Source organism: Amphiura filiformis, chromosome 5, assembly GCF_039555335.1.
Source record: "Amphiura filiformis chromosome 5, Afil_fr2py, whole genome shotgun sequence".
In the NCBI taxonomy this organism is placed as follows: Eukaryota; Metazoa; Echinodermata; class Ophiuroidea; order Amphilepidida; family Amphiuridae; genus Amphiura; species Amphiura filiformis.
In genome coordinates, this window is record NC_092632.1 from 28,075,912 (window position 1) to 28,086,187 (window position 10,276).

Genomic DNA, 10,276 nt, shown 5'->3' on the forward strand with positions numbered 1-10,276 from the left:
TGTGAGAGGCAGAGCAACCGTTTACAAGGCCCATGTTCGCAGTATGATGGAATACGCCTCACTGTCTTGGATGAGTGCCAGCGCAACACTCTAGAATTATTAGACTCTATAAAGAGGAAGGGCTGGAAGGCCCTTCGAATCATAGGTGTGAGCGAAGATGAAGCGATTACAGAGCTGAACATCACATCTCTCCATCAAAGACGTCAAGTTGCCGCAGCAACAATCCTCTACAAAATGCACACCAGCTTGTGCTCACCAGATCTGTAGGCACTGCTACCAAAGCCATTTCTAGTCAGAAGAGCTAACCGCTCCAGCTTGTCCATGCCTGCCCTTCCATACTCTCACAGTACCAGTTTCTACAACCATATCTACTGGCAGGACCTTCATCCACACTGCAGTTCACATTTGGTGTAGTCTACCAGACTGACAACGGCGCACCATCCTTCAAGAGCAGAGTGCATATAAGCATCTCATTTCACGTGTCTGATGCTTAAGTTACTGCACTCCTTCACTCTTGTTGTTCCTAAAGCTGCTGTGAACCACTGATTGGCTCACGTGGTTGTCTTTTATAGTGCCTAGGTGCCTATATAAGTTTTTGACTTGTGTCAATCTAGCAAAAAAACAGTGATTTGTCGGATTATGAAAAGCATTTACCGTAAATTTTACGGTAAAATGTCTTTCCAGTCATGTTACCGTAAAATTCACGTTGTACCATAACGTTTCGCATGAATCTCAACGGCATATTATGCAAATTTTCCGGTATTTTTTACGACAAAATGGCTAGTTTGCTGGTTAGCAGGTTTACCAGCACTATACCGTAAAATTACGAAAAACCCGTACCAATTACGAATCTGTCGTAGATTCGCCAACTTTTTTTGTTTGTTTTAACATGTGGTGTTCAAGATATCCTCAAAATAGCCAGATCAACTCTATAAAATTGAAATGGAATAAAATGGTATCTTCAAATTGAGTTTCACACGCTTATTTTATAGGTAAAATACAAATAATTTTTATGATTAACGAGAAACACATCAAATTTACAGATACCGTACAAAAACGGGAACCTTTTACAGTTGGTCGTTTCAAATAATAAGTTTTGGTATTGATTTTGGTTTTGATCACGTGGTTCCTATTATCCTGCCTAAGCTCTTGACTGACGTCATTACTAATACCTTTGTCTGTACCCTTTGTTAGAAATCTGAAACTTGAAGTTGTAGAAAGCAGTTTTGGTTTTCATTTCAGTTTGTTACATAATCGTGTGACTGCAGATTATCAGGTTTGAAGTTACATTGATTAAAGTATACAAAAGAAGTTTTTAAATTTCGCAGAAAAGTCGAACAAGTCAATCTACATTAGAAAGTGTGATTTATTATTCAAAGTAATATTTGAATAGCCTATAGACCATCGAAATATTTCCACGGAGATTACAAAAGAATAGACATTCGAGTGATATAAACACATCTATTCATGTGATACTAGTAATCGCATGCAGGAGGATCGATAGAAAACTATATGACTTCCAATATAGTTGCCTTTTATTCCCGCTTTTATTCAAGTTATGTATTACTCGAAAGAAATAAGAAGTGAGAGCGCGGTGGAGGTAAGGGAGGGAGAAAGAGAAACAGAGGGGAGAGAGCATTGGAAGTGGGAAGAGAAGGAAGGGAGAGGAGAGCTCGAGAGTGGAGTGGAATAGTGTGTAGGGGAGAAGAAATATCGAGTGTAGGGGAGGGGAGGATTGAGAAACCGGAGAGAGGGAAGAGGAGGTTATATAGGTGGAGAGAGGGAGGGAGCCTAAGTAAGATATTTGCTTAGCACAATCATGACAATAAGCATTATATACTTATGGTCCTCTCTACACTCAAGTTGAATTATTACTCTATCATGAGCGAAGACCGGTTGGTATTTGACTAATGAGGTAGTGGCGCAAAAATAAAATCTACCTCATTGGGTAAAAACCAATACCGTTGTCGCTCTGCTATGTAGTATAAATTTAGCTTTAGATGTTATGATTGCAGACAAGTTCTGCCCCTCTTTTTAATCCGCTGATTTTTGGTTTCTGAACAAAAGAGAAACGAAAACTTATTACTTGAAACGAAGAAGTGTATGCATTAGGAAACGAATTGGGAGAAAACCTTCTGTTAATAATTATAATGCTGAATTAAAAAGTTAGTAATTGGCACAGAGCAAACGTGTTGTCAGTCAGTTTGAATTCCAGCAGATCCGATATGGTACTACACGATGAGCATTAAAATCAGGCCTTTAAAAGGCATTTACAGCATAACGGTGCGTGGTATAACAACTATTTCAGGAATATTGGTGTCATTAATAAATGAAATTGCATACGAAAACATAATTATCATTTCAACCAGGAAATATATAATGTCGATTTGGTAAATATACACCAAAATATATGTTGATTTTCTTTTTAAAGCGATATTTATATTTTGTAAGAATCAATTTTGATACTCGTATGAACATGATTACGAAAATTCAAGTTGCTTAACAAATATGCAATGCATTCAAGAGCTGAAGCTAATTTATTGCCACATGTTCATTTCAACTAATTGTTATGTAATTTACATTGCCAAAAATATTGCACTTATCCAGACTTCCTGATACGATAAAATGCTATTGATACATAGTTTCTGGTCATTGGTGATTCCAGAGAACCAATTCCAAAATACTGGTCTAGAATCTAGATATAGAATCTAGATAGCTCTAGATAAATGAACTTTACGGTATTGAATGCATCCCCATACCACACTGCATATCATGCATCTCGTCTGGTCATTGTCTGGGGCCAATGAAATTGTGGTTGCACATATTTTGATATTTACCTTTACTATAAACACATTCTTTCAAGATAACCTAAAATGTTCCCGAAAGACAAAATAGTTCATTTTAAGTATATGGAGGCAGATAGCCACGGAAGGAATAACAATCTATCTTTACATCATTGCCGGTTACCATTACCTCTGGCTATCGGAGCCAAGAAAACCGTAACCTAGATTGGCAAACTTGGTATGCTACAAATATGCAGTGTTGCCAAACTTATCTTCGTTTACCCAAAACTTTTCATCGCTGTGTGATGATATCTTGCGCTGACAAAGCGCCCAAATAGTACATTATTCAATGGTTTCTATGCGTAAATATGAGCCTCAAGTTGTGGCGAATTCTCAAAAGTAGCCCAAGTGAGGTTATACTCCCGCCTTTGGCAAGTCTGTAATGTGGAAATGTCATTCTATCATAGCTGATGATGAAACGCTATGAAGCTAAAGCCAGGAACAGATAGCTACAGATATAGCACACTCAAATACTACCGCGACACGTTTACTGATACAATAGGTCAAAGAGACGAAAGAGGTTGACGATCCCACAATTCACTTTAACATTTAAAATCATCCAATGAATCATCACGACCTCTAACTGATCTGGCCTCTGCATACAACATAATTGAACAAGCACATAATATAACACAGAAAATCTTAAGGAAAATGTCAGATGAATGTGAAACTGAACACGTCACTGAAGAACCTCTGCTGAAGGACTTGGTTAACAAATTCAGTTACTCATTATAATACTATGGCCATGGTTCGAAAATACTATGATTGTTTGGTAGTTTGTCTTCGGTGTTTGTTTTAATTTTATATTGTCAATTGACAATCAAATAATCTTGCCGGTTTTTTTATTTGGCCATGGTTCGAAAATACTATGATCGTTTGGTAGTTTGTCTTCGGTGTTTGTTTTAATTTTATATTGTCAATTGACAATAAAATAATCTTGCCGTTTTTTATTTGTTTTGGTTCATTTTGCTACTTTACGGGCAAGGATGGGGTATAATACCTGGGACGAATAGCACCATATAATACACAGGAATAACGGAACTGCAGTATATTCAAATGTTCTTTTTCCGATCTTTAGGGCCTATTATACAAAACAAAAGTAACCTGCCTTTCCACTTGGTGCATGGCAATACCTTCGTGACAAATTTCTGATCTTGAAACTAATAATCAGGGTTACAACTATTAATTGAGGAACTTTTGCAATGCATTGTGGGTTCCAAGTCCATCCTTCTCTGGGGTTGCCTCATCCTGGCGGTTGCAAGCAATTCCATCTCATGTTGCATATCATCCTGTCATATTCGAAGGGTCAGTGTAATTCATTCATTGGCTTGTTAGACTTCTATCCCAGACTTGCATAGTTTGCCATTATGTCAAATGTGGGCAACTTTAAAATATCGGTCAAATATCAGACGGGAGCCTATCTTGATAATGACCTTTGCTATTTTCATCTCCATCATTGAGTTTGTTATTCGTCCTTATTAAGAATGACCGGTGATATACCGAACCGTTCGCCATCATTCAAAATATATTTACATTTATCTGGATTGTTTTAAGGACAAGAACACATTTTTGATTTAACAAATAATATTTCTTGTAGACATAAAGAACCCTTCAAGGGTGCTTATATAGTAGAACAGAAAAATGGTTAGCAAAGAAAACGATTTTAGTACCAAAAAAGCCTACCACTCCTTTTCACTTTTCGGAACTTTGCGACGAGTCCCTGAATTAATGAATTAGAAAGTTCCTAGGCCTATTAATATAAAAGGGTCTTTTATAGAATATTTAAGAGTCTTGTTAGAACTTTTAAGGTTCTTGATAGAACATTATCATTGCTTATAGGGTGCTATATACGGGACAAAAAAGTTCTAAGTTGCACCTTTTTTCTTAATAATCCCGTGTCAATTACAGCAGCAATGTCGTTTTACCAGAACCGGCTGGTTTTGTGCATGGCAACTGGACGACGTACGACCTCCGTACGACCTGCGGTGTGTGAATGGGCGTGTCTATATTGGAATTCGTTGTTACGATAATACTCCCTGATTAACTTTTCTGTAGTAATGTCTTTTTGGCAACTTGACTATATATGACTTGCTGTGATGGTTAAATAATCTGTAATAATATTGTGTTGCATAAATGCTGTTGTTTTTTCCTATGTGAAGTTGCCGTATACAGTAAAACAACATTTAACTCGACAATTTGATCCCATATCAATTGCTGTTTATATAGTAATATTGTCATATTTGCAGATTTCCAGCTGGATAAAAATATTAACACTTTTTACAAATGGAACGAAAATGGTAATAATAGTTCATTGTATTGTAATGATGTTGTCAATTAGTAACCTTTCCTACTAAGAAAAGTATGATACCATGGTGGGCGTGCTTACTAGTACTCCATCACACTACCATCATCTATAAACAAACTTACTTACAGTCGGCAATCCCAAATCAATTACTGTAGCAATGTCATTTTACCAGAACCGGATGCTCCGTGCATGAAGGAAATCTCATGTGCATAATTATTATTAGCTGATAAACTGGACAATGTACAAGCTGGGCGGGCACTGTGTGTGCATACTGGACTGGCTAAAAGTATGCCAGTGCCTTCCAAAACTTCCTCCGATGTGCAAATTAAATGTTCATATTCCTGGTAAAAAATTCACCATTAGGGCTTTATTTGCCTACAAATCAAAAATGTTAAAAGTTGGACTGTCTAATTATTGTTCGCTGTCAGGGCCGGATTTACCATTGGGCCAGATGGGCCCGGGCGCAGGGCCACCAAAATTGCACTATTCATCAGGCTTCCTTTTTAGCCCGAGAAACACGATGTTTCAAGTAGCAAATTTCACCTTCATTTTAGACTAAATTAAGTCTGAAATTAGAAGTGAATGCATATGCCTTCCTCAAAGTGAATTTAGGGCCTCAAAATTTAGGGCCTCAAAATTTTGATCTGGCCCAGGGCCCCCAAAGGGTAAATCCGGCCCTGTTTGCGGTTTTCACCAATGGGTAATATTTTGTTTGTCATTCACAAATGTACAAGACGTCGGTCAGTGTATTTTAATTGTACACTTTTTAAAAGGAAAATTAATTTGTAATAATTGTGTGATGTAATACTGTTTTGGTTAGTTTCCCTAAACGTGATGTCGCCTGACAGAGTAAAAAAAATTAAGGCGAGTGAGATGGCAGGAGCTAAAAAATATTAATTTGCCCCCTCACACTAAAAGGCTGGATATGCCGCTGGCCCTGATCCTAACATATATACCCGACTCTGACCCTACCTATTAACTATAATTATCTCCAACGCCATAATTACAGACTTGACATTTAGTATGGAATATTTATATACGAAGTGTCAAGACTAATCTGAAAGAGGTCTGCATAAACCGCACGGGTTAAATATTCATTGGGGTGTGTCGGGAGATGGTGTCAAATAATTTTGGATAGATTACATTATGGTGTTAAAAATGTAGTGAATTAGCCTAAAATGGCCGATGAACATTGTTCTGATATTATCAAATTGATTGAAGTTTAAGGTGATATGTACAGAACCTAAATACGAATAAGTTTTGATCAGAACTGAAATGCACTTATGTACCAATTTTGAAAAATGGCTCTTAAAAGTGGTACATATTCAAACAAGAGCACCACTGGTGCTGTAGCTCATATGCTATTGCCATGCATAGATATGTATAGCCATGCATAGCTATGTATAGCCATGCATAGCTATGTATAGCCATGCATAGTATAGCCATGCATAGTTATGTATAGCCATGCATAGCTATGTATAGCCATGCATAGCTATGTATAGCCATGCATAGCTATGTATAGCCATGCATAGCTATGTATAGCCATGCATAGCTATGTATAGCCATGCATAGCTATGTATAGCCATGCATAGCTATGTATAGCCATGGATAGCTATGTATAGCCATGGATAGCTATGTATGGTCATGTATAGCCATGTAACCATGTCATGGCCATGTATAGCCATGTATAGCTATGTATACAGGGCTGCAAACTTTGAAAAACACATTTCAGTATTCTCAAAATCACCATAGTGCTGTGATCAAGCACAAATCAGCATTTTGAAAATATACTTACGGTTCTCAAGATATTTATTTATTCAAGGCATTTATTTATTTGTACCTTTTGCTTGTCGAGTATCCTTTGATTTGATTTTGTTTAATACAGTTTTGTTTGTATATTTAATGTCTTGGATGCACCATCGGATAGATGAGTGCCACTGATGTAAAAGCAATTTCCAAATAAAAACTTGAAACTTAAAAACTACAACACTTTCATGGTAAATCGCATGCATAGCTATGTATAGCCATGCTGTAGTTATGTATAGTCATGCATAGCTATGTATAGCCATGCATAGCTATGTATAGCCATGCATAGCTATGTATAGCCATGCATAGCTGGCATGCATAGTTATGTATAGCCATGCATAGTTATGTATAGTCATGCATAGCTATGTATAGCCATGCATAGCTATGTATAGCCATGCATAGCTATGTATAGCCATGCATAACTATGTATAGCCATGCATAGCTATGTATAGTTATGGATAGCTATGTATGGCCATGTATAGCCATGCATAGCTATGTATAGCCATATGTAACCATGTCATAGCCATGTATAGCCATGTATAGCCATGTATAGCCATGTATAACTATGTATACAGGGCTGCCAACTTTGAAAAAACACATTTCAGTATTCTCAAACCTCAAAATCACCATAGTGCTGTGATCAAGCACAAATCAGCATTTTGAAAATATACTTGCGGTTCTCAAGATATTTATTTATTCAAGGCATTTATTTATTTGTACCTTTTGCTTGTCGAGTATCCTTTGATTTTATTTTGTTTAATACAGTTTTGTTTGTATATTTAATGTCTTGGATGCACCATCGGATAGATGAGTGCCACTGATGTAAAAGCAATTTCCAAATAAAAACTTGAAACTTAAAAACTACAACACTTTCATGGTAAATGAAATAAATAAATAAATAAAATTAGCCATGTATAGCTATGTATAGCCATGTATAACTATGTATACAGGGCTGCCAACTTTGAAAAACACATTTCAGTATTCTCAAACCTCAAAATCACCATAGTGCTGTGATCAAGCACAAATCAGCATTTTGAAAATATACTTGCGGTTCTCAAGATATTTATTTATTCAAGGCATTTATTTATTTGTACCTTTTGCTTGTCGAGTATCCTTTGATTTGATTTTGTTTAATACAGTTTTGTTTGTATATTTAATGTCTTGGATGCACCATCGGATAGATGAGTGCCACTGATGTAAAAGCAATTTCCAAATAAAACTTGAAACTTAAAAACTACAACACTTTCATGGTAAATGAAATAAATAAATAAATACAATTTTGCACACACATCTAATTTTCCTGACTTCATATTTCAAACAAGTGCTCCCTTCAATCTTCAGAACAGGGAAAGGCCACTAGCCTAGTGTTTACCCCCAGCACTTCACTGTTCAGACTTTCTGTTTGTCTGTTTTGTAATGTCAGAGAGGGGTTGTCATGGTCCCATATACTGATATACTAGGCCAGTGCCAGTCAAAAGGACATTTCACCTTCAGTAAATGTTTACATAACTAATTGGATCAAGATGTGTGATATAAAGTGTAAATGAGTGAGATGTTTGTTCATAGTCAGGATTGCCAACTAATAATTTGGTAGCCCAATTAGTTCTGATTTGGGAGAATTTGAGACACTATTTGCTCATGGCTCGTGCACAGAAGTAAGGGCCTATAGACAGCACAAGCCCAATTGGTGCTAAAAGCAACACTGAAAAGCAGACATTGTAGCCGCACTGAAACAGTAAAGTTCAACAATCTCTTTTACAAATTCGCACGATCAAGGAGTTTGTACAGTGTTTGTAATATGAATAGCACCACAAACAGTCTACATAGGAGACTATTCCAAATTTGGTAGAACTTTTCGTAAGAAAATGCTCCAAAAATGATACTTTCTGTCCGAATTTTTTTAGCTAAATAAGTAACAATCATGAACCATCATGCAAAGATCGCCGCCTCAAATTACCAGATCCATTGCTCAAACGATGTAGCAAGAGAAAGAAAAAAACATACAGAAAAATGGATCATGCCTAGAGTTCATTGTGCTAACACAATGAGCTAAAAACTGAAATGGCCCCGGGCCCCTGGGCAAAGTGTTATAAACTTATTGTACACATATTAACAGTGTGAGTTAATTGGACAACCAGTAGCTGTTTTTGTACCCCGTTTTGTACCATAAGTTTACAATTAACATTGGGCTCCAGTGGGGGGGAGTGGGGGGGGGGGGCATTTAAACTTTCTGAGTACATACCACTTTTAAAGGGTGACTCACATTGTGCCTCATATAATAGAGAATTAATAGTCAAGCACAAATCACGTGGTTTTATTTGAAACAAACTCAAATTGACCATAAAAACGAATTAATACAGCTGTCTCTCAACACGCGATATTCAAAATTTCCGGGCACTGAAATTGTAGCCTACAGTGCAATGACGTCCTAGTATATGGCCCGTCATTACGGCGCGGGAATTTTGAATATCGCGTGTTGAGAGTCGGCTGTTTTTATTCGTATTACAAATATATGAGTTTGTTTCAAATATGAGTTTGTTTAAAATCTTTGCCAATCTTGTTCTTCTCCTAACCCTTTCCAGCCTCATCCCAGACCCGGTCTACGAACCCTCAATTCCCGCGCTGTTCAAGTTCCTTTCCGCCGGCTTTCATTGTCCCAGAGATCATTTTATCCGTTTGCCTCCTCCATCTGGAATTATCTCCCTGAAGCTATTGTCAATGCTTCTTCCCTCCAGGCCTTCAAATTGGCCATCCAGTCCCACCTCCTCTAACCAGTTCACATAATTTATTTGTTGTTTTATTTTATTCTGTATTGATTATATGTTTTTTCTTGTAATGTTCTGATTTTAATGAAGGGCAATCCATCAATTTATTGTGTAATCAATATTGGATCTGCCTGGCCTTGTGCCAAATGTTATAAATAGTAATACAATGAAGGCTGGCAACAATTGAACACAAAATCATCATGAATGATGTCATTGCACTGCATAATTACGGCGCGGGAATTTTGAATATCGCGTGTTGAGAGTCGGCTGTTTTTATTCGTATTAAAAATATATGAGTTTGTTTCAAATATGAGTTTGTTTAAAATAAAACCATGTGATTCGTGCTTGATAATTGTTTTTCTAACATTACAAGGCATAATGTTGTGATTGCCGGAGTCATCCTTTAAGAGACATATTTTTAAGCTCCTACACTCATAGAAATGACTTGTTCGCCTTGTTGGCGCAATTCAAAAGGAGTAAGTTTGGACAACTCAAAAATAGTGTAAAACTTGCCAAAACAAAATTCATTTTCGTTATCTGAACTTAAAAAATGCTGA